The 26,374-nt window shown below is 43.8% G+C and overlaps 1 long non-coding RNA gene across 1 annotated transcript; it reads right to left on the bottom strand.

Annotated features, from left to right (window-relative positions):
• Nucleotides 1–798: 798 nt before the first annotated feature.
• Nucleotides 799–26,202, bottom strand: LOC141083562 (uncharacterized). Its single transcript, XR_012230744.1, has 5 exons — nt 26,095–26,202; nt 22,356–22,398; nt 4,911–5,014; nt 3,665–3,712; nt 799–981 (listed from the first exon to the last, which is right to left on the bottom strand). It is a non-coding gene; the product is annotated as an uncharacterized lncRNA (long non-coding RNA).
• Between the last annotated feature and the right edge of the window lie 172 nt (nt 26,203–26,374).

Genomic DNA, 26,374 nt, shown 5'->3' with positions numbered 1-26,374 from the left:
TGAGATTTGGAAGAAGATTTACAGAGCTCCGCTCAAGTTTTGTTCCAATAACTCCTCGAAAAATGTTGTGTTCACATAGCCTTAGATTGTTACACCATGGGAATATTTAGCTAATCTTATCACGTGGATGAAGAAGACCAAGGGATCCTCCAAGATCTGTCTATAGAAGAAGCCTTAACATTTTTTATGGTGGCAAATCAAATTCAAAATGGAAAAATTTGAAAAAAAATTGTCAAAATTTTGTTACGCTGTAGTGCTAATTACGGCAAAAGGATCAACTTTCAGGACACCAAGCTATCAAACATTTATGGTATATAGATCCACGTTGTGGATGCATTTTAACCAAAGTGCTTTTTATTCGTCATGGTTTTTCCCAAAATTCATGGCAAAAACTGTGTGATTTTACTGTGATTTTAAAAATTGTGGCTAATGATCCTAAGTCATGTGACAAGGCTCGTTAAAGGGTCGCCATTGACTTTTACGATTGCTACTATCTATAGGTGGCACTAACGTTCCAGTCCTCTTCCTCTCCAAAGAGACAATTTGCATAATTCTCAGAGGAGCATTAAGGCTTAAAAGTCTCCTCACCTTGGCAGGTCAGGCTTGACATGTCACTCTCCACAAGGAGAAACGTTACCACTTGGATCCCACATATAGTAATACACTTTTATATAATTTTTGCGGCTCTTGGGAGGTTTTCAATATGATAACATAACCCTAGCACCAGAAAATGTCGTGTATGAAGATATTAGGCAGCAATTTGATCAGATCAGGATGCAGAAGGACCGAAGAAAAACGTTAACAATCAAGTTCTAACTTTATTAGGAAATTCCGAGTGACCATTAAGAAAGTATGATATAACAGATGTACACAGAAATATCAAAACACAGCAACAGTGGTAATAATGGCTTCTTCTCGCTCCAGCTACGGATTTCCCAGGCGTCAGTCTTTGCCCTTTTTATCCTTTTTCTTCTTTCCTCCCTGTGAATTAGGCAGGAATGATATAAATATGTGATGACTTGCTTAGACCAGAATACCTTTCTAAAGAGGCTGTGAATAATCATGTGCACTTTTATTTTTTTTTTTACTCCGTTTGTTGTAGTTTCTGCACCAAATTTTTCAAAAATGACCCATGAATTTTGTACAAAGTCAAAAAGGCTCTTTACTTTTCTTTTTAACCTTTTTTTTTTTGGTTTTCAAACTCTTAATACAAAAAAGTTGCACATTTCGCAAAACGTTGTAAAAAGTTCTGCCGTACAGAAAAATCACTCCTGGGAGGACTGCGGTACGTTTTTTATGACTTTTCGAAAAGTCAAACATCATAAATCAGGTAAAAATATCTGGAGACCTTAAACGACACCCAAAGCAGGTACTCAAGGGGACATGGTATCTGGCAGAGAGAATACCTCTAACTTTTATTCTACTCATAAAGAGATGAGCAATTCGAATTGATGGTGATTTTTTTTTTAGGAATTTGCCCTACCAGATGAATTTGAGAGATATGTGTTTCACTTTATGCAAATTGTCTAAAATTGTTTCCGACATTTTATACATCGCAAAAGATTGCATGAGAAGGATCATATGATCTCAGGATTCTACATTATATAGTTATTACATCACATGGTAAAGTAGAGCCAATCAGGAGGGCAAACCATAACCTGTATAAAAGCAGAGGCAGGGAACGCAGCTGCCGCTTTGTAGTGACTGTGGATAGTGAGAGAACATCACAGCACACAGTTTAGCCATAGAGACAGGGAAAAAAAAGCCATAAAACTGAAGAAACTGTATGATAGTGTATGATAGCACAGCAGGGAAGAGAGTGTTATACAGCTCTTGTCAAGGCAATTGGTGTCTTTGAAGTACTTTAATTTTGGGCGAATTGATTCAGAGCGAGTTTCCTGCCAAAATGATTCAAAAATTTCTAAAGATTCGCTTATGTTTAGCTCTCTCTGCGCTGTGCATGAACTTGCAGGGTCTCATAAGAGATGTTCTTTGTGCACATTGTGGGTAAAAGATGAGGGCCCTGAGTGGGGATCCTCATCCACTCGATCCCATGTGATCCTATGTCATGAGACTGACCCCTGAATGTTTATTAAAAAAATGTTAGCCCACCCCCCCCCCCCCCCCAGGGTAAAATATATAATTTTCTGAAAAGAAGTGTTACATTTATGGCAGAACAGTGAGGGACACGGCATCCAGAAACTAAAACATAGAACTGCTTTCAGCCATATGTGTGTAATTAGGATTTTTTCTTACCGGGTTAGTAATAACAATATAGCATCGATGCCACCCAAACAGATTTATGTCCGAAAAGCAGCACATTATCGCCACCTAGAGGTCACATCCTGATACTACATACGCGGAATGACCATATGACATAAATCTACGTCATGTGGGCAAGGTGGGAGCACGGAGCTGGCACTGAGGATGTCTGCTGTGTTATACAGACGCCGCCTGCCTCTAAGATCAGTGATCAGAGCCAGGTCCATTCGCTGATGTTTGTTTTACAGCTCTGCAACTGAGCAGTACCTTCCAATATTCCCAGTGTCAGCGGTGAACGGAACTGCTCAGTTGCGGAGCTGCACAGCTCCATTGACGGCATAGTGGCTACGGCCGGTACTACACATCCACCACCAATTGATTTGAAAAGGTGACTGATGTGCAGTACCCGGCCGCGGCCACTATACAGTCAACGGCGCTGTGCAGCTCCACAACTGAGCAGTTCTGTTCACCGCTGACACCGGGAATATTAGAAGGTGCCGGGTGTCTCCACCTCACCGATTAGACATTGATGACCTATCCTAAGGACGGGCAATCAATGTTAAAGTCCCAGACAACATCTTTAAAAAAAAAAAATATTTAAAAATCTAATAATTATAATCACCAACTTTCCCCAGTTTTAAAATAAAAAAATAAGTATACTTGGTATTGGTGAATTTATAAAAAATGTGATGTTTCAAAATAAAAAACTATTATTTAACATTTAACCCATCAGGTAAATGACAAAAAAAAAAGATATAGGAAATGCTGTTTATCAGTCACTTCATCATCCATTAAAGGGTTACAAAAAGTGATCAAAAAATTGGATAGAGCCAAAAGTGATGCAATTAAAATTGGCAATGTGTTCCCCCCCCCCAAAAAAAAAAAATGAGCCCTCCTATAACTATCTTGAGAAAACAATAAAAAAAAAAGTTTTGGGTCTTAGAAAATGGCGACATAAGACAAATGTGTGTTACACAGATAAAGACACAGAACAAGGAGGAAAGGACAGGGAGGAATGAGTATGATAAACAGAAGCATACAGAGGTGCGGTAAAGGTGCGTTCACTTCTATAGGATTCCGCATTCGCTCCATATAACACTTGCACACAGATGAAAAATGAACGTCAGCACTTTTGTTTCTTTTCGTTGTAACGGGTTCAAATTTTGTGCTGATTCATTTATAAATACATTTTTATAGCAGTCAAAACACTTTTTTGTATTGACAAAGACATATAACATAAGATGCTGAATTCCTGCAATTACCACTAGAGGGAGACAACCGCCTGCTGTTATAAACAAAATGCCAATAATACCACAATATGCAGTGACATCCCTCTAGTGGTGGCTGCAGGTAGCACAAAAATCAGGACACATTATTATAGTAAGGTGGAGGATGGTCTTACATCAGAATCACTGTCAGAGCTGGAACTGCTGCCGGACTTATCTCCATCCTATTAGAAAAAGAAAAAGTAAAAAATAGGAGGTCTTATTGTTTAAACAGATTAGAATGGTCCAGTCTTTGTCAGGCTCAATACATCTGATTTAGAAATTCCTATATTAATCAAAGTACAAAATACACTATTTCCAGACAGTATTCCTTTCTACCCTCCTCCATTTCATTCTTCATTCCTTCTTCCCTTCCTTTTTCCTGTCCGTTCTCCCTGTCTGCCTCCCTTACTTCCTTTCTTCCTCTCTTCTTCTATTCCATTCTTCCTCTTCCCATTCCTCCCTGCCTCCTTTCCTCTTTCCCTTACTTTCTCACTTCCTTCATCCCTTTCCCCATTCTTTTACCTCCCTTCCTTCCTCTCTTCCCTTACCTTTCAACCAGCCTCCCTTCCTCCTTCCCTTTCGTCCTCTCTTCCTTCCTTCCTCCCTCTCTCTTTCCCTTCCTTCAGCCCTTCTTTTCTCCCTCTCTCCCTTCCTTTCTCCCTTCCTTCTTCTGTCCTGCTGCTCTCCCTCCCTTCCTCTCTCCCTCCCTTTATTCTTCCTTCTCTCTTCCTTTGTCCCCTCTCTCCCTTCCTCTTTCCCTCAATCCATTCCTTCCTCCCTCCCTTAATTACTTCAGCACTTTCCTTTACCTCTGCCTTTTTTATTTCCATCCTTTATTTCATCCTCCCCTTCCTTCCATTCTGCTTTCCTTTATATAACCTGTTCAATTCTCCTTCCTATTCTAACTTGCTTCCTTCCCTCTTCCTTCTTTTCCCTCCCTGCTTCCTTCATTGTCTCCCTTTCCTCACTATCTTCGACCTTCTGGTAAGTTTATAATAACCTATCACCCCAGTGGAGCACCGATGTTGGTAAAGCACTGTCCATTACCGTTGACCAGCAGAGCTGTCACCATTAACCACTTATAGGGATCGGCTTATAATGAGCAATTATCACCCGATGGCGGGAGGTCTCCTATGGCTGTACTCAGCCATGTCCAGGGGTCCAATGGAGTTTACCTGGAGCCATTCTTGTGAGCAGTTGGGGTCTAAGAGGTCAGATCTGCACAAGTATCAATCTTTAGTCTCCCCCAACTGTAAATCAGTCACAATATGGTATTATGGTCTCGTCAATGAAGTAAGTAGAAAATCTATGGTGGTTTTCACTTTTTGGACATTTATCCTGTTAGTTTGTGTTAGAATTTTTATTTCTGGAAATATTCACCTTTTTCTCCTTTTTCTTCTTTTTTTCCTTCTTATCCTTTTTGTCTTTATCCTCTTTCTTGTCCTTATCCTTGTCCTTATCTTTGTCGTCGTCTTTTCCAAAGACTGAAGGGGTTAACAGATACTGGTTAATCTCCAAAAATCAGAACCTATAATAGTAAAAACCTGGAGGCCTCTGGAGGACTGTGCTCACCTCTAGTAGGAAGGAAAAATTCTTTGACGGGACCTTGTCCTGTCGTATTCTCTATGTAAAGCACTAAGGAAGCCCCCCGAGGAGCCCCAGATCGGCGCAGATTAACACTTATGGCACTTAGATTTGGAGGGGGGGGAGTCTTAAGGATTTACAGTTTCATACCATGAGTATAGAGTAAAATCTTACAAAACTGATACCAGGAAAAAATATATATTTTTAGAATACAAGCCCATTGTACTTAATGAGACATTTGACTATGGGCGGCCTTACTTTTCGGGCAATGCTGACGAACACGGTGCATTAGACTAGAGGGGTTTTTTTTGTTTTATTTTTTTGACAATATCAAAAATGAAGAGCTTTCTCTTAGGAACTGTGTCAGGAAAAGCTCTTTCTTCAAGCAGTTTTTGAAGGAGTTTTTCGTTTGTTTCCTGAAGAGTTCTTTTTCCAGATGTTCTTTTCAGCCTTTTGATTGGCCTAGTTTGGAGCAGATTCCATCAGGAACTGCTCCAAAGAAGTAACCTATAATTTATTTTCTTCAATCTGGCATTTTTCAAAACCTGAAGCAGAAAAAAACCCTCAAAAGACTAAAAATATGAACAGCCAAGTCAGAAAGTGACTTTGCCGTAGAGGTGACTAGGCGTCTTTCAGACATTTTTTTACGCCATTTTTCAGACTTTTTTTAAGCAGATCTCATCCAAAAAACTCGTCCCATTCATACTGAGTCTTTTCGCTGAGTTTTGAAGCAAAAACTGAGCAGGAACTCCAAGCTTCTGATTAGTTTTGAGTAGGATTTTGAAAAGTTTCTGCTTATAAAACCTCAACAAAAAAACTCAGTGTGAACATAACCTTACAGATTCCCAGTAAAATCCACCCAGAACTTTAACCATACAGTTATCGCCGAAAGTAATGGTACTCTTGAGATTGTTCAAGAAAATAAAGAATTTCTCCCAGAAGATTGCTGTAATTACTCATATTTTGTTATACACATGTTCACCAAAAAAAAATAAATAAAGCCAAATTGGACATAATTTCACACAAAACTCCCAAAATGGGGGGGGGCAAAAATTGTTGGCACCTTTCCAAAATTGTGGGTAAACATAAACAACTTTGTTGCAAGCAAGTTATGCTTGTTCAAACTCACCTGTGGCAAGTAACAGGTGTGGGCAATATGAAAATCACACCTGAAACCAGATAAAAAAAGGGAGAAGTTGACTGTGACGCTAGTCACTACTCACAGATAAGCCGTGAGGCTACGTAGTCAAGATATCAGAGGTCAAAAGCCAAGACAGTACATCATAGAAAAAGGGGTGATACAAAGGTGCAGTGAGGAAATCCGAGGTCAATGTTTCAAGAAGGTATGCGGATCATGACAAAAGGAGCAAGGCAAATGAATGGTCAAGACTAGTGTTGAGCATTCCGATACCGCAAGTATCGGGTATCGGCCGATACTTGCTGTATCGGAATTCCGATACCGACTTCCGATATTTTTTCAATATCGGAATTCGGCATCGGAATCGGAAGTTCAGTTGATTGACGGCCTGACGTCATCATGATGCGCGGTGTGTGCGCATCATGATGCGCCGTCATTTCGGGCCTTCCGGGGGTCTCTGCCGGCCTGCCGGGGGGCTGTGCCGGCCTGCCGGGGGGCTGTGTGGACTGCCCGGGGTCTGTACCGGCCTGCCGGGGGGCTGTGCCGGCCTGCCGGTGGTCTGTGCACCCTGTGGGGGTCTGTACCGGCCTGCCGGGGGGCTGTGCCGGCCTGCCGGGGGGCTGTGCTGATGTCCGGGGGTCTGTGCAAGCATCGTCCGATGGGACTACAAGTCCCATCGGGCGATGCCTGCTACCATGACAGTGATTGACACATTAGCCAATGATGGGACAGTAGTAGTCCCATCATCCGGCTAATGTGTTAAATGTTAAAAAAAAAAAAAAAATACTACATACATACTACATGCATGCTACATACATACTACATGCTACATACATACTACATATATACTACATACATACTACATACATGCTACATACATACTACATGCATGCTACATACATACTACATGCTACATACATACTACATGCATGCTACATACATACTACATATATACTACATACATGCTACATACATACTGCATGCTACATACATACTACATACATACTACATACATACTACATGCATGCTACATACATACTACATATATACTACATGCATGCTACATACATACTACATGCTACATACATACTACATATATACTACATACATACTACATACATGCTACATACATACTGCATGCTACATACATACTACATACATACTACATACATACTACATGCATGCTACATACATACTACATGCATGCTACATACATACTACATGCATGCTACATGCATGCTACATACATACTACATGCTACATACATACCACATACATACTACATACTACATATATACTACATGCATGCTACATACATACTACATGCTACATACATACCACATACATACTACATACATACTACATACATACTACATGCTACATACATACTACATATATACTACATGCATGCTACATACATACTACATGCTACATACATACCACATACATACTACATACATACTACATACATACTACATGCTACATACATACTACATATATACTACATGCATGCTACATACATACTACATGCTACATACATACCACATACATACTACATACATGCTACATATATACTACATGCATGCTACATACATACTACATATATACTACATGCATGCTACATACATACTACATGCTACATGCATGCTACATACATACTACATACATACTACATGCTACATACATACCACATATATACTACATACATACAATACATTCATACAATACATACATAGACATACAGTACATATAACATAGAGTAACATACTTACCAATACTTGTCACATTGTTCCCCGAAGCCATTGTCTTTTCCGGAATAAATATTAACATAACAAACCACAAAAATACTCACCCACGATCCGAAGCAGTCCACGAGTGTGTCCCACGACGATCTTGGGTAGAGAACTGCAGCATCAGATGATGCTGCCGTTCTCTACGGGCTGCAGGAATCCAATGACGGAAGATAGGTATCCTTCCGCACTGTATTCCTCCGCCACTTAAAAAAAAAAAAGTCCCTAGTCTCACTTTATGCCATTGCTGCATGGGAATTTCCCACACAGCAATGGCATAAAGTGAGACTAGGGACTTTTTTTTTTTTTAAGTGGCGGAGGAATACAGTGCGGAAGGATACCTACCTTCCGTCATTGGATTCCTGCAGCCCGTAGAGAACGGCAGCATCATCTGATGCTGCAGTTCTCTACCCAAGATCGTCGTGGGACACACTCGTGGACTGCTTCGGATCGTGGGTGAGTATTTTTGTGGTTTGTTATGTTAATATTTATTCCGGAAAAGACAATGGCTTCGGGGAACAATGTGACAAGTATTGGTAAGTATGTTACTCTATGTTATATGTACTGTATGTCTATGTATGTATTGTATGAATGTATTGTATGTATGTAGTATATATGTGGTATGTATGTAGTATGTATGTAGCATGCATGTAGCATGCAGTATGTATGTAGCATGCATGTAGTATATATGTAGTATGTATGTGGTATGTATGTAGCATGTAGTATGTATGTAGCATGCATGTAGTATGTATGTAGCATGCATGTAGTATATATGTAGTATGTATGTAGCATGTAGTATGTAGCATGCATGTAGTATATATGTAGTATGTATGTAGCATGTAGTATGTATGTAGCATGCATGTAGTATATATGTAGTATGTATGTAGCATGTAGTATGTATGTAGCATGCATGTAGTATGTATGTAGCATGCATGTAGTATGTATATGGTATGTATGTAGCATGTAGTATGTATGTAGCATGCATGTAGTATATATGTGTTATGTATGTGGTATGTATGTAGCATGCATGTAGCATGCATGTAGTATGTATGTAGTATGTATGTAGTATATATGTAGTATGTATGTAGCATGTAGTATGTATGTAGTATGTATGTAGCATGCATGTAGCATGCAGTATGTATGTAGCATGCATGTAGTATATATGTAGTATGTATGTAGCATGTAGTATGTAGCATGCATGTAGTATATATGTAGTATGTAGCATGTAGTATGTATGTAGCATGCATGTAGTATATATGTGTTATGTATGTAGCATGTAGCATGCATGTAGCATGCATGTAGTATGTATGTAGTATATATGTGGTATGTATGTAGCATGCAGTATGTATGTAGCATGCATGTAGTATATATGTAGTATGTATGTTGCATGTAGTATTTATGTAGTATGAATGTAGCATGTATGTAGTATGTAGTATGAATGTAGCATGTATGTAGTATGCATGTTGTATGTATGTAGCATGTAATTTTTTTATTTTTTTTTATTTTTTTTTTACATTTAACACATTAGCCGGATGATGGGACTACTACTGTCCCATCATTGGCTAATGTGTCAATCACTGTCATGGTAGCAGGCATCGCCCGATGGGACTTGTAGTCCCATCGGACGATGCCTGCACAGACCCCCGGAGCCTGCACAGACCACCGGCAGGCCGGCACAGCCCCCCGGCAGGCCGGCACAGCCCCCCGGCAGGCCGGCACAGCCCCCCGGAGCCTGCACAGCCCCCCGGCAGGCCGGCACAGCCCCCCGGCAGGCCGGCACAGCCCCCCGGAGCCTGCACAGACCACCGGCAGGCCGGCACAGACCACCGGAGCCTGCACAGACCCCCTGGCAGGCCGGCACAGCCCCCCGAAAGGCCCGTACAGACCCCAGAGAGGCTGTACAAGGGCAGGAAAGGGTTTTTCTTATTCCGATACCGGAAGTCCCATAGACTTGAATGGGACTTCCGGTATCGGAATCGGCGATACCGATACTTTTTTTAAAGATCGGCCGATACCATCCGATACGATACTTTGAAGTATCGGACGGTATCGCTCAACTCTAGTCAAGACAAATCATAGGTTGGGCAGCAAAGATCAGAATATCTGAAAAAGAGCACAGAGCAAGCATAAACTTCATGAGAAAAGTTACAATTGGCCGCAATCAAAGGCAGAGAGCCAGTTAAATAGCCAGGTATTTACACACCCTGGTTCTGATTGGACTGCTAGACTGTCACTCCAGACACTGACATCTCATCACGCCACAGCATCCGATTGGATAGCTAAGCCGTCCATCACCATACTGACAGCTCAGCACGACCCATTCCTAGATTGGATGGCAGAACTGTCATTCACTATGTGCAGACACACTGATAAGAGGAATAGTAACATTGACTCAATCTTTGTGTTGTGTGCCCCACTAAGCATGGAGAACAGAAAGAGGAGAAGAGAACTGCCTAAGGACTTGAGAACCAAAATTGTTGAACGATATCAACAACCTCAAGGTTACAGGTCCATCTCCAGAGATCTTTGATGTTCCTTTGTCCACAAATCGCCACATAATCAAGAAGTTTACAACATAAGGTACTGTAGCTAATCTCCTTGGATGTGGATGGCAGAGAAAAATTGATGAAAAGTTGCAACGTAGGATAGTCTGGATGGTGGATAAGCAGCCCCAGTCAAGCTCCAAAGAAATTCAAGCTGTCCTACAGGTTCAGGGTGCAGCAATGTAAGCTCGAACTTAGCGACAACATTTGAGTGAAATGAAATGCTATGGTAGGAGACCCTGGCAGCGTCATAAAGCGCTAGATTGCAGTTTGCCAAAATGTATGTGAGTAAGCCAAAATCCTGCTGGGAAAGCGTCTTGTGGACAAGGTAGAGATCCACCAAATGAGTGGACGTGGATTTACTCGCTTGACCGGTCTTTGAGGCATACGCGGGGACACTCCGGGTTAAACAGTTCATCCAGTTTATTAAACATCAGCATAAACCGCTCTTCATGAACATAATAGCGTGTGGCTTCCAACGTCCATTAAACATGCAGCATTACCACACAAAGCATACAAAGTCTCTTACTGACCCCGGTCAGCGTTACTCATTCGCCAGAAGACTCGCTACACTCATCAGGAGAGCGTTAAACTAGAAGAAGAGGGGATGGGAAGAAAAACGTTAGACACGAACATGAAACCAGATATTATACTGATGAATGATATGAGGTGTGGCAAAGAAGATCCAAGACAACATACTCAGAAGGGAGGTAAGAAAATGTCTAAAACAATCCACAGGGAGGAGATTAGAACAAAGCAAAATTCTCTAAAATGCATGCAAACGCCAGAAGCCTGACAAGCAAGATGGAAGAACAAGAAGCAGAAATATCTACAGGTAACGATGACATAGTGGGAATAACCGAGACATGGTTAGATGAAAGCTATGACTGGGCAGTTACCTTACAGGGTTACAGTCTGTTTAGAAAGGATCGTAAATTCGGAGAGGAGGAGGGGTTTGTCTTTATGTAAAGTCTTGTCTAAAGTCCACTTTAAGGGAAGATATTAGCGAAGGGAATGAGGCTTTCGAGTCCATATGGGTCGAAATACATGGAGGGAAAAATAGTAACAAAATTCTCTTTGGGGTCTGTTACACCCTCCCAAATATAACAGAAATCATGGAAAGTTTACTACTAAGGCAGATAGATGAAGCTGCAACCCATAATGAGGTTCTTGTTATGGGGGACTTTAACTACACGGACATTAACTGGGAAACAGAGACCTGCGAAACCCATAAAGGCAACATCTTTCTGCTAATAGCCAAGAATAATTATCTTTCACAATTGGTGCAGAATCCAACCAGAGGAGCAGCACTTTTAGACCTAATACTATCTAACAGACCTGACAGAATAACAAATCTGCAGGTCGTCGGGCATCTAGGAAGTAGCGACCACAATATTGTACAGTTTCACTTGTCTTTCACTAGAGGGACTTGTCAGGGAGTCACAAAAACACTGAACTTTCGGAAGGCAGAGTTTGACCAGCTTAGAGATGCCCTTTATCTGGTTGACTGGGACAATGTCCTCAGAAATAAGAATACAGAAAATAAATGGGAAATGTTTAAGAACATCCTTAATAGGCACTGTAAGCGGTTTATACCTTGTGGGAATAAAAGGACAAGAAATAGGAAAAATCCAATGTGGCTAAACAAAGAAGTAAGAGGGGCAATTAACAATAAAAAGAAAGCATTTAAACTACTAAAGCAGGATGGCCCCGCTGAAGATCTAAAAACTATAAGGAGAAAAATTCTTTATCTAAAAAAATAATTAAAGCTGCCAAAAAGGAAACAGAGAAGCACATTGCTAAGGAGAGTAACACTAATCCCAAGCTGTTCTTCAACTATATCAATAGTAAAAGAATCAAAAGTGAAAGTGTAGGCCCATTAAAAAATTGTGAGGAAAGTATGGTTGTAGATGATGAGGAAAAAGCTAATATATTAAACACCTTCTTCTCCACAGTATTCACGGTGGAAAATGAAATGCTAGGTGAAATGCCGAGAGACAAAGAAAACCCTATATTAAGGGTCACCAATCTAACCGAAGAAGAGGTGCGAAGCCGGCTAAATAAGATTAAAATAGATAAATCTCCGGGTCCGGATGGCATACACCCACGAGTACTAAGAGAACGAAGTATTGTAATAGACAAACCATTATTTCTTATATTTAGAGACTCTATAGCGACGGAGTCTGTTCCACAGGACTGGCGCATAGCAAATGTGGTACCAATATTCAAAAAGGGCTCTAAAAGTGAACCTGGAAATTATAGGCCAGTAAAGGTACTGTCACACTAAGCGATATCGCTGCTAGCAATATCGCTATAACCTGTGACGTTATAGCGATATTGCTAGCGATATCGCTGTGTCTGATACTTACCTACGACCGGCTCCCCCGCTGGTTATCGCTGATCACGTGAGAACGTCCTGGACTGTTTCTCGTCGTCATCTTCCTGCGGCGCTCCCTCTCTGGAGAGACGAGCGACGAGTGTGGATGCGGGCGGGAGGACGCAGGATCGCCTAGTGTGACAGGTAAGTAGCGACCCCCGTCCCCACCGATGTCGCTGGTGAGATCTGCCTGTGTGGCAGCTCACTAGCGACCACTTAGCGATGTACCAGAGATCCTGACCGCGTCATATCGCTGGTCGGGATCGCTGGTACATCGCTAAGTGTGACAGTACCTTAAGTCTAACCTCTATTGTTGGTAAAATATTTGAAGGGTTTCTAAGGGATGTTATTCTGGATTATCTCAATGAGAATAACTGTTTAACGCCATATCAGCATGGGTTTATGAGGAATCGCTCCTGTCACACCAATCTAATCAGTTTTTATGAAGAGGTAAGCTTTAGACTGGACCAAGGTGAGTCATTGGATGGGGTATATCTTGATTTTTCCAAAGCGTTTGATACCGTGCCACACGAGAGGTTGGTGCACAAAATGAGAATGCTGGGTCTGGGGGAAAATGTGTGTAAATGGGTAACTGGCTTAGTGATAGAAAGCAGAGGGTGGTTATAAATGGTATATTCTCTAACTGGGTCGCTGTGACCAGTGGGGACCGCAGGGGTCGGTGTTGGGACCTATTCTCTCCAACATATTTATTAACGATCTGGTAGAAGGTTTGCACAGTAAAATATCGATATTTGCAGATGATACAAAACTATGTAAAGCAGTCAATACAAGAGAAGATAGTATTCTGCTACAGATGGATCTGGATAAGTTGGGAACTTGGGCCGAAAGGTGGCAGATGCAGTTTAACAATGATAAATGTAAGGTTATACACATGGGAAGAAGGAATCAATATCACCATTACACACTGAATGGGAAACCACTGGGTAAATCTGACATGGAGAAGGACTTGGGGATCCTAGTTAATGATAAACTTACCTGGAGCAGCCAGTGCCAGGCAGCGGCTGCCAAGGCAAACAGGATCATGGGGTGCATTAAAAGAGGTCTGGATACACATGATGAGAGCATTATACTGCCTCTGTACAAATCTCTGGTTAGACCGCACATGGAGTACTGTGTACAGTTTTGGGCACCGGTGCTCAGGAAGGATATAATGGAACTAGAGCGGGTACAAAGGAGGGCAACAAAATTAATAAAGGGGATGGGGGGACTACAATACCCAGAGAGATTAGCAAAAATAGGATTATTTAGTCTAGAAAAAAGACGACTGAGGGGCGATCTAATAGCCATGTATAAGTATATAAGGGGACAATACAAATATCTCTCCGAGGATCTGTTTGTACCAAGGAAGGTGACGGTCACAAGGGGACATTCTGTGTGTCTGGAGGAGAAAAGGTTTTTCCACCAACATAGAAGAGGATTCTTTACTGTTAGGGCAGTGAGAATCTGGAATTCCCTGCCTGAGGAGGTGGTGATGGCGAACTCAGTCGAAGGGTTCAAGAGAGGCCTGGATGTCTTCCTGGAGCGTAACGATATTGTATCTTACAGTTATTGTTAGGTTCTTTAGAAGGACGTAGATCTGGGGATTTACTCTGACAGAATTTTATAGGCTGAACTGGATGGACTAATGTCTATTTTCGGCCTTACTAACTATGTTACTATGTTACTCACAGTTTATCCCTCACGGGTTATCAGGGAAGCGGCCGCACTGGGATCACCATTCCAGACAGAGCCATGCTCACTAGGCCATCTACAGTTTCAGACCCGCAGCCGGGTAGTAGCTTCCCTACACAGAGCCGTCACAGACTCTACTAGGTCCGGGCCTTTCCATGTGCTCTCCAGGAACTTCAGTCCCAGACACTTCCAACACACCCAAGCCTTCCGGGACCTTTAACTCGGACCACTCAGGATCAAAACACACAACCCCATGTGACCCGACCTCAGTCACACTTTATGGTACATGACCACACCCACAAGTGAGGTATGGATCACATGGTCCTGACCTCACTACAGGTCCTATTACATACAGCCAGACACATACTGGCTTTATCATGGGTGTTCAGACATACACCCACATGCATATTCTGAGTAGCATATACAGCGCCCCCTAGCTTTAACAGAGGTTACTGCACCACAACAGATAAGACCAATATACTGTAGAGCTTTTTGGTAAAGCACATCACTCTACTGTTTACTGAAAATGGAATGAGGTATACAAAAAATAGAACACCATACCTACAGTCAGATGTTTTAGGGTTGTTTTGCTGCCTCTGGCACTGAGTTCCTTGACTGTGTGCAAGGCATCATGAAATCTAAAATTACCAAAGGATTTTGGGTTGCAATGTAGTGCCCAGTGTCAGAAAGCTGGGTTTGCATCCCAGGTCATGGGTCTTCCAGCAGAACAATGACCCCAAACATGCTTCAAGAATCACCCAGAAATGGATGGAAACAAAGCGCTGGAGAGTTTTGAAGTAGCAGCAATGAGTCTGGATCTAAATCCCACTGAACACCTGTGCGTGAGAGATCTTAAAGTTGCTGTTGGGAGAAGGCGCCTTCACATATGAGAGACCTGGAGCAGTTTACAAAAGAAGAGTAGTCCAACAATCCAACTGAGAGGTGTAAGAAGCTTGTTGATGGTTATAGGAAGCGATTGATTGCAGGTATTTATTCCAAAGGATGTGCAACCAAATATTAAGCTGAGGGAGCCAACAATTTTGACAGACCCATTTTTGGAGTTTAATGTGGAATTTTGTTCAATTTGCCTTTTTTCCTCTGTTTTTTTTGTGTTGTTCCAATACACACAAAGGCAATAAATATCTGTGGAACAAAATGTGTAATTGCAATAATTTTCTGGGAGAAATACTTCATTTTCTGGAACAATTTCAAGGGTGCCAACACTTTGGGCCGTATATCTTTACAGTGGAGGTCATTATTTCTTATAAAGGTATATGTACACCTGCGTGGAATTGCTTTGGAAAATTTTTGCAGGGACATTCCTAATTGTGCAGATTTTGGTGGTGATTTTACTGCAGATTTTCTGGTGTGGGTTGGGTTACATATAAAACAACTAATAATACTCTCCTCCCGTGATGCTTTCTTGGCTCCTCCGCCGATCTCGCTATAACCTCGCCTCCTCTAATGACATCACATCCTATGTGACTGCAGCAGCCTGTGATTGGCCAGACCACTTGGACCCCCAGAAATTCTGAGAATTGGGCTTCATAACACCAGATCTGAGCCCTGCAGGACCCTCACCCTGAATGAAGCCAAGATGTGCATGCTCAGCCATTGCTCCATTCATTGTCTATGGGACTATTGTAGAAAGTTGAGTACAACACCTCTCTTCTGTTTTCAGCAGTCCCATAGACAATGAATTGAAGGAAGGGCGATATTCCACACCCCAGTTTCATTCAAGACCGGGTTCTGGAGTCCCACTTTCAGGATTGCTGGATGTCCCCAGTGATAAGCAAGTTTCCCTCCAGGGAAAAAAATTGTGATTTTGGTAAAACCTCTTTAAATATTAAATTCTGGGTAGCAAGTAGCCACCACTAGAGGGCGATTATTTCATTTGCTAGCTCCCATTGAGTTTAGTGGAAGCCTTCGTCATCTATATACATTAAACTGCCTCTTTGTGGTGCTCGGTGGTATTGCAAGTCGGAAAATATTCACAACAAAATTAAAGGTACAACGCCATTGTCAAACTAACCTACAAGTCACATGGGAAAATCTGGATGGTTTCATTGCAAACTGAAAATGCAAGTATCCTTCTGATACAATCTATGGTTCAAGTGCTTATTTAAGGTATCTGCTTGCTGGCAGTGAATAAAAACACTCTTTTTTTATATTAACTGTGATAAAACACTCCGGGATCGCCTTTGCTGGGGTCAAAGGTCACGTGCATTCAGCATGAAACTCAGGCGCAGAGCGGGGATTCGTGTATAACTGACCCTGGGTCAGGTTTATTAACGGTGAAAGCAATGCAAAAGGAAATAAAACAAAACAAATCCTTGCCTGTCCGGCACTAACTAAACAATGGACAACCTAACTACCAACTGGTGGGCTTCTCCCGTCCAGCCAAACCACAGTTGCAGTGGGCACTGCTTCCACTCACGTGTGTCTCTCACACAGACAGGCTCTCTGTGTTCCCAGGCTGAGACACTCACACAACCACCTGGCATCCTTATATATCCACCTCCCATTATCCATTAGTAAGCAGGTGCGATACTGACCAGACTAGGCCACATAGGAGAGGAATCTGGGCGAGATATACCTGCCCTCATCCACTATTCCCACATGATTCTCACATATCCCCCCCTTCTGCTCAGACCACTCCGGTCGAGCAATGACACCCGCCAAACAGTGCACTCGGGACAGGGCATCTGCATTCCCCATCTGTACCCCTGGGCGGTGCTCCACCGTAAAAGTGTAGGCCTGCAGGGCAAGGAACCACCGGGTCACCCGGCTATTCCGTTCCTTGTTCAAGTGCATCCACTTGAGAGGGGCATGGTCAGTGATCAGCCTGAACTTTCGGCCCACCAGGTAATATTTGAGGGCCTCTAGAGCCCACTTAATGGCGAGGCACTCTTTTTCCATGACTGCATACCTTTGCTCGTGTTTATTCAGCTTCCTGCTGAGATAGAGGACTGGGTGTTCCACTCCGTCCCTCACTTGTGAGAGTACGGCCCCGATACCGGTATCAGAGGCATCCGTTTGTACCACAAACTCGCTGCGGAAGTCTGGAGTCACCAGTACGGGCTGAGAGCAAAGTGCCCGTTTTAAGCTATGGAAGGCTTCTTCAGCCGCTAAACTCCATTTAATCATGACGGAGTCTTTCCCTTTTGTAAGATCCGTCAGGGGGGTAGCGATGGCTGCAAAATTGGGTATGAACCGGCGATAATAACCGGCGATCCCCAGGAAGGCTTGCACCTGCTTCTTGTTGACAGGTTGTGGCCAGTCCTGAACCGCCTGAATCTTATCAACCTGGGGTTTAACAACACCCCTCCCAATTACATACCCCAAATACCGGGCTTCTTCTAGCCCGATGTGACATTTCTTGGGGTTCGCGGTTAGACCTGCCTCTCACAGGTCGTCAATCACAGCTTGTACTTTCTGGAGATGAGTCTCCCAGTCCAAGCTGTAAATGACAATGTCGTCCAAATAGGCCGAAGCGTACCGCCTATGTGGCCTCAGGACTCGATCCATCAGTCTCTGGAAGGTCGCTGGAGCTCCGTGCAGTCCAAACGGCATATACACATACTGAAATAGACCTTCTGGGGTAGCAAATGCCGTCTTTTCTCTGGCAGCCTCCGCCAGAGGGATCTGCCAATACCCCTTTGTTAGGTCTAGGGTCTTAATATACCGGGCTTTTCCTAACCGATCTATTAACTCATCGACCCGGGGCATAGGGTAGGCATCAAATTTTGAGACCGCATTCAGTTTCCTGAAGTCATTGCAGAACCGGATGGTGCCGTCCGGTTTAGGAATTAGCACAATCGGGCTGGACCACGCACTGTGCGATTCCTCAATGACTCCTAACTCTAACATTGCCTTCACTTCTCGGGAAACGGCTTCACGGCGCGCTTCCGGGATTCTGTAGGGCTTTACGTGAACTGTGACACCAGGTTCCGTTATGATGTCATGTTTCATTAGCATAGTCTGCCCGGATTTTTCTGAGAAAAACTTTTGGTTGTGAAGTAGAAACTGCCTGACTTCCGTCTTTTGCCGCTCCGAGAGAGTCTCTGCAACCTGTACCTCCGGTACGGTATGCGAGCAGACAGGATGGGCCAGCTCCGCTGACAAGGCAGACCGATCCTTCCAGGGCTTTATCAGATTTACATGATAAATCTGCTCAGGTTTCCGTTTACCTGCCTGGTATACTTTGTAGTTTACTTCACCAACTCTTTCCTTGATCTCAAAGGGGCCCTGCCACTTTGCCAGGAACTTACTGTCCACCGTGGGGACCAGGATCAACACCCTATCTTCGGGTGCAAACGTACGGATCTTGGCGCCCCTATCATAGATTCTTTTTTGGGCTCCTTGAGCCTGTATCATGTGTTCTTTGACGATAGGCATAACAGCCGCAATACGGTCCTGCATTTGTGTGACGTGATCTATCATGTTTTAAATGGAGTGACCTGACCCTCCCAAGTTTCTTTTGCAACGTCTAACAGTCCGCGAGGACGTCGGGCGTACAATAACTCGAAAGGCGAGAATCCCGTGGAAGACTGGGGTACTTCCCTGATGGCAAAAAGCAAATACGGAAGTAAATAGTCCCAGTTCTTCCCATCCTTGTCTATCACCTTTCTCAGCATCTGCTTCAGAGTTTTATTGAACCGTTCGACCAACCCGTCTGTTTGAGGGTGATACACGGATGTGCGTAACGGTTCGATTTGTAACAATCGGCAGAGCTCCTTCATTATCCTGGACATAAAGGGGGTCCCCTGGTCGGTGAGTATCTGTTTTGGTATACCGACCCGACTAAACACATGCACCAGCTCCTTGGCAATCGTCTTGGTGGCCGTGTTACGCAAAGGGATGGCCTCCGGGTAACGAGTGGCATAATCCAAGATGACCAGGATATGTTGGTGTCCACGTGCAGACCGTGGAAGGGGCCCAACTAAATCCATCCCAATCCTCTCAAACGGGACTTCAATAATAGGTAGGGGTACCAAAGGGCTACAGAACCGGGGCTTAGGTGCAGAGGCTTGGCAGTCAGGACAAGACTCGCAATATACACGAATATCGTGATGCATGCCTGGCCAAACAAAACAGTGTAATATCCTTTCGGTGGTTTTCTGGACTCCCAGGTGACCTCCCATCACATGTCCGTGGGCCAGGTCCAGGACCTGCCGCTGGTAGGGTTTTGGCACGACTAATAGTTGCACCGTATCTTCCCCCTTTTTCTCTATCTGATAGAGTAATTCATTCTCCAGAACCATGTAAGGATATGCCAGCCTAGAGCCAGGTTCTACGGGCACCCCATTTATCACTTTCACATTTGTCCTAGCCTGAGAAAGGGTAGGATCCTTTATTTGCTCGCTTTGGAAGTCATCTTTCTGAACTTCTAAATCCGGCAAACGGGGAGGTGGACGGCTGTCAGCCTCCTCCTCTTCCCCGGTCTCCTCATTATCACCCGCCATGACTGAAAACGGGAACTGCAGGTCATTTCCCGCAGACTCTTCCCCCGAGTCTTCCAGGGAGACCTCTTCCAGGGGTTCGGGACCCACACGCTCCCTGGGAGAAGAATCATGTACACTATTACCCGAGGGCATCAACTGATTCTCCCACAATTGCCAGAAGTGGGAAAAATCCCGGCCCAGGATAACATCATGCAATAACGCCGGGACGAGTCCCACTTTATGTTGCACAGACCCATAGGAAGTTGTAATGCATATGACTGTGGTGAGGTACGAACAGGTGTCTCCATGCACACACGTTACAGAGAATTTGTCTGATGGCCCAGTCGGGGCTGGCACCAGACTGGCCTTCACCAGAGTCACCACACTTCCCGAGTCTAACAATGCCACCACATTTTTGCCATCAACAGTTAAATCACACAAGTGTTTTTCCACATCCTTTTGACCGGCATTCACACTCACTACCCGTGCAACCATAGACATGCGGTTTTTAGAGTCTGTGACGTCGCACTGCATGGGTTCAGTAGTGACCGGACAGTTCGCAGCAATATGTCCCATCTCTTGGCAGCGGAAACACCTAACGGGCCCCTTGCTTAGACCATAGTTCGTTACTCTCGGCCTCGCAGTGCGGGCAGTCCCGTTTTCCTCCCCCACTGTCTTAGGGATTTTTCCATCTCCCCTACTCCCTGGAACAGTCTTACCGGTTCCACGTGGAGACGATGAAGAACGAGGTGGGGTAGCGTCGTCTCGGAGTCCTTCCGCCACGGAGTAACGTTCAACCAGATCCACCAGTTGATCTGCCGTCGTAGGATTTCCATGGCTTACCCACTTCCTCAGGGCTGGCGGTAGAGCTCTCAGGTACTTGTCCAGGACGACTCTCTGGATTATCTCTGGCGCTGTCAACACCTCGGGTTGTAGCCACTTCTTCGTCACGTGGATCAGGTCGAACATCTGGAACCGCGGTGGTTTATCCGGCTAAGTCCATTGATGCACTCCATGTGCCTGGACAGCGGTCGTCACTCCCAGCCGGGCCAAGATCTCGGCTTTCAATTTGTCAAAGTCCTGCGCAGCTTCAGGTTCCAGGTCATAATACGCCTTTTGGGCCTCACCGGAAAGAAACGGGGCAATCAGGCCGGCCCATCGTGCCTTCGGCCATTTTCCTCGCACCGCCGTCCGTTCAAACGTGGTCAGGTATGCCTCGACGTCATCATCAGGCGTCATTTTCTGCCAGTACCGACTCACGTGAATCACTCTCGACTCGGCTTCCAGGTTAAACTCAGGTAAGCTTGCCAAGCGCTGCGCCACCTGCTGGAGAAGCGAACGATCGGTAGCTGTCATGTCCACCAACTCCTTCAGCTGGGCCATCATCACCCGATTTGCTTCTTGCTGGACGGCGGTGGACTGTACCAGCGCTTTCACCACGTCCTCCATGCTCATGCTTGCAACGTGATGCCCGCGTTCTCCACCACAATGTGATAAAACACTCCGGGATCGCCTTTGCTGGGGTCAAAGGTCACGTGCATTCAGCATGAAACTCAGGCGCAGAGCTGGGATTCGGGTGTAACTGACCCTGGGTCAGGTTTATTAACGGTGAAAGCAATGCAAAAGGAAATAAAACATAAAACAAATCCTTGCCTGTCCGGCACTAACTAAACAATGGACAACCTAACTACCAACTGGCGGGCTTCTCCCGTCCAGCCAAACCACAGTTGCAGTGGGCACTGCTTCCACTCACGTGTGTGTCTCTCACACAGACAGGCTCTCTGTGTTCCCAGGCTGAGACACTCACACAACCACCTGGCATCCTTATATATCCACCTCCCATTATCCATTAGTAAGCAGGTGCGATACTGACCAGACTAGGCCACATAGGAGAGGAATCTGGGCGAGATATACCTGCCCTCATCCACTATTCCCACATGATTCTCACATAACACAAACATATAGAGATTCAGTTTTGTGAACAGCTGGGAAGTGGCCACTAGGGAAAGTGAAGCATTTATGCAAACGCTAGGGGCTGGTAAAAATTCTTTGTCAGTTTGCTCCCCCTAGTGGCTGCTTTGTGCTACAGAAATTTATTCAAATCTATGAATAGATAATCTCTGTATAAAGGAAATATCATATTAATCAGTGCAAAATGTAATAATTATATAATAAAATGTCCAATGATAATTATACTTATCACTAATGTCAGAAATGAGTTTGGATCATAAACTCTTTGGCTTCTCCACAAACTTACATTTCATAACAGAAGACATCTTGGATTAAGTCTTGCTCTACTCCTGGAAATAAATAATAGATCACTTTAGGCATTCATTTGTACCCAATATATCCTCCCTTTTTGTCAGAGAAGCTGAGATATGAGCAGCTGTTTGGTGGATTCCATACACCGGGGAGCTGATGTCCTTGTTATAATGGCACTGCAGGATAAATACATTTTACATTAAAGATGACCTTTCACTTGTCATAAATATGTAATATTTTCACCAGTTGTAAATGCCGCCGTTCTCCTGAATCCGGCGCTGTTTTTCTTTTGTTCCTGCGCCTCTCCGTTCCTGAGATATGGCCCTTTCTTCTCTGTAGGTGTGGTCCTCAAAACACGCCCACAGAAGAGTTGAGGACCACACCCACTTTGCTAAAAAGACTACATTTACATACAGGGAAGAGAGGGCCATTTCTCAGGAATGGAAAGGTATAGGAAGAAAATAAAAACAGCGCCGGATTCAGGAGAAAAGCGACATTTACATCAGGTAAAAAAAGTTCATATTTATGTCAAGTGACAGTTCCCCTTTAAATAAGCGCATTTCTATTCTACTTGCCATCAGTTCCTAATCAGTAGAGTCCTCTCTGAAGGCCTGGTACACAGTATGATAAATACCTTTTTCCCAAAATGCCCTGTCAACAATCAGATATTAAATTTGCACAATGTAAATTTTATCCACATGTTGCTTGGTAAATCTCCACGCTAACTCTAAAAGAAATTACCAAAAATTTATTACATCGCATATGCAAAATTAGGTCCATCAGATATGTTATTTGGAAGCATCTTGAGTCATACAAGTGGTGCGAATAAGGGCCTAAATTGAGGGGTTGTCCACCTTCGGGTTTTTTTTTTTTTTTACTTAAATGCAGGTATTTAGTACTAAACATAATTTTTGCAATTGAAACAAAAACAAGGAGCAATCAGAGTCCATGCTACTTGATAAAAGTGTACATTTTATTGAAAAAACAATGACAAACCCCAATATTCATCACTGATCGATTGCTCCAAAAGGTCTGCGATCAGTGCTTTGAACAAAGGAAGCTCATGCTTTGGAAGTGTACTTCTCAGCCTCTGAATACACGAATCCCTGCCTTAGTGTCTGCCTCTCAAAGCACATATCCTGTTGTAATTACCTGGTAACTGCAGGAGGTCTCTACTTCAATGGAAGCTGGAAGCGTCAGTTCTTTCTCACTTCCCCTAGTTATAATTAATCCCATATATATGCTCAATGTGAGGTCCTACTTGAATGGAGTTTGATGTGTCAGCTCTTTCCCAGTTATTAATAATCCCATATGTTCAATGTGAGGGTGATAGGTCCTCTTGGCAGAGATGTCTTTATGAATTTTTATTTTTCTCTATGACAATGCCCATTCAACTTTGCTGTGGTCTTTGGTCATAAATCAGCTGAGAGGAGCCCAGAAGAAAACAGATAAGAGAGTTATAAACTACATCACAGCTGGGCAACTGACAGATTCTCAGTTAACTCCATCCTTCAAAAGACTATGCAATGCAATGTCTGATTGCTGTAACTGTAAAGAACCCTTTCCTATAGTGATGTCTGAATTGCCTTTACCACATGTAATTAACGTCCCTAGGACTTTTCTAAAGTCCTTTTGAAAGGAAGAAATCATTTGCCAGTTGTTTGTATTGACCACATATATTCATTCATGTGAGGTGCCTTTTTTCGACCCCAAACAAGTTTAATTTTTTATAAAACTCATTATAAAGTTGTTCCCTACTGCGAGGCCTTTCCAGCTCTCTTATATCCTTTTTACAATGTGGAACCCAAGATTGGATCCCACATTCAAGATGTGGCCTTAACTGTGATTTATAAAGTGGTCACAATACATTGGGATCACGGCTTTTGCAGCTGCTGCCTGGCATTGAGTACTGCAGTTTAGCTTACGTGTAACCAGAATGCCTCATTCCTTCTGCTTTGTAAAAAAACGACATTAAAACTCACCTGCCATGTTGTAGCCCTTGCAGTCTCTGATTATCTAGGTCTTGTTAATATACTAATATATTTACAATCTAGAAGAGTTTTGTTTCATCAGTAAAAACTGACACGGTATGTTCTATCCCTTCCGTGTGGTACCCACAGTTGTTCATGTAGCGCCTCACTGCAGATCAGAGTACCCAATCCTGAACCTTGTGCTCCCACTAATGATCCTTTTTAAACTCACTGCTGGTCCATGTGGTGTCCACTGCTGACACTTGTAGTACCCACTGCTGATCCTTATGGTACCTGTGATGACACTGACCCCTCGTGTCTCCACAGTACCCAACTGCTGATCAATGTGGCTCTCACTGCTGATACGTGTGCCCACTGCTGATCCTTGTAGTACCCACTGCTGATCCTTGTTACGGTAATTCCACTGCTGATCCTTGCTGCACCCACTGCTAATCCTTGAGGCCCCCCATTGCTGATCCTTGTGGTACCCACAGCTGAACCTTGTGGCTCACTGCTGATAATCGTGGTGCTCACTGCAGATCCTTGTCGAAGTTACTGATGTACTTTGTGGACCCCTCTGCTGATCCTTTTGTACCAACTTCTACTTCTTGTGGACCCCTATTGCTGATCTCTGTAGTACCCACTGCTGAACCTTGCGGCTCCCACCCACTGCAGATCCTTGTTAAACCTACTGCAAGATACTTGTGGCCTCCACTGCTGATCCTTGTAGTACCCACTGCTTATCCTTTATGCACTCTCTGATAATCCTTGGGGCCCCCACCGCTGATCCTTGTAGCACCCACTGCTGATCCTTGTAGTACCCACTGCTGATCCTTGGTGTACCCTCTGATAATCCTTGTGGACTCCACTGCTGATCCTTGTAGCACCCACTGCTGATCCTTGGTGTACCCTCTAATAATCCTTTTGGCCCCCCACTGCTGATCCTTGTAGTACCCACTGCTGATCCTTGGTGTACCCTCTGATAATCCTTGTGGACTCCACTGCTGATCCTTGTAGCACCCACTGCTGATCCTTGGTGTACCCCCTGATAATCCTTGTGGCCTCCACTGCTGATCCTTGGTGTACCCTCTAATAATCCTTTTGGCCCCCCACTGCTGATCCTTGTAGTACCCACTGCTGATCCTTGGTGTACCCTCTGATAATCCTTGTGGACTCCACTGCTGATCCTTGTAGCACCCACTGCTGATCCTTGGTGTACCCCCTGATAATCCTTGTGGCCTCCACTGCTGATCCTTGTAGTACCCACTGCTGATCCTTTTTGCACTCTATGATAATCCTTGTGGCCCCCACTGCTGATCCTTGGTGTACCCTCTGATAACCCTTGTGGTTCCCACTACTGATGCTTGGTGTACCCTCTGATAATCCTTGTGGCCCCCACTGCTGATCCTTGTAGTACCCACTGCTGATCCTTGGTGTACCCTCTGATAACCCTTGTGGTTCCCACTGCTGATCCTTGGTGTAACCTCTGATAACCCTTGTAGTACCCACTGCTGATCCTTGGTGTACCCTCTGATAATCTGATAACCCTTGTGGTTCCCACTGCTGATCCTTGTAGTACCCACTGCTGATCCTTTTTGCACTCTATGATAATCCTTGTGGCCCCCACTGTTGATCCTTGTAGTACCCTCAGCTCTGCTACATGTGTGCCATCAGCGGCACTTTGTGCATGATTATACATATATTTACGGTTTAAAATTCCATTCTTGTGTTAAAAAATAATAATGTAGGAGATTTTGCAGTTACCTTTCCCAGAAGGTGGCTTTAAGGCTTCTGCGCAGTCACTAAAGACAGAATGTGATGTCTGGAACCTGACAGGGTGGGACCAGCTAAATGGCCAACGCCCAGGGAAACTTGTCATACAGGTAACACAAGGAGTTTCCTCCTGAATCCCTGCATCACTCTGTTAAAATAACTTTCCAAACACTTTTTTTATCAAACTTTTGTAGAACTTTTCAAATATAAACAGACCCATCATACACACTCCTCAAAAGAGAAAATGCAGCACCAAGGAAAAGAAAAATCG

Source organism: Dendrobates tinctorius, unplaced genomic scaffold (assembly GCF_039654945.1).
Source record: "Dendrobates tinctorius isolate UK_male_01 unplaced genomic scaffold, ASM3965494v1 ptg000020l, whole genome shotgun sequence".
Lineage (NCBI taxonomy): Eukaryota > Metazoa > Chordata > Amphibia > Anura > Dendrobatidae > Dendrobates > Dendrobates tinctorius.
Note: the sequence above shows the minus strand (reverse complement) of the source record. Positions and strands in the feature narration are given on the sequence as shown.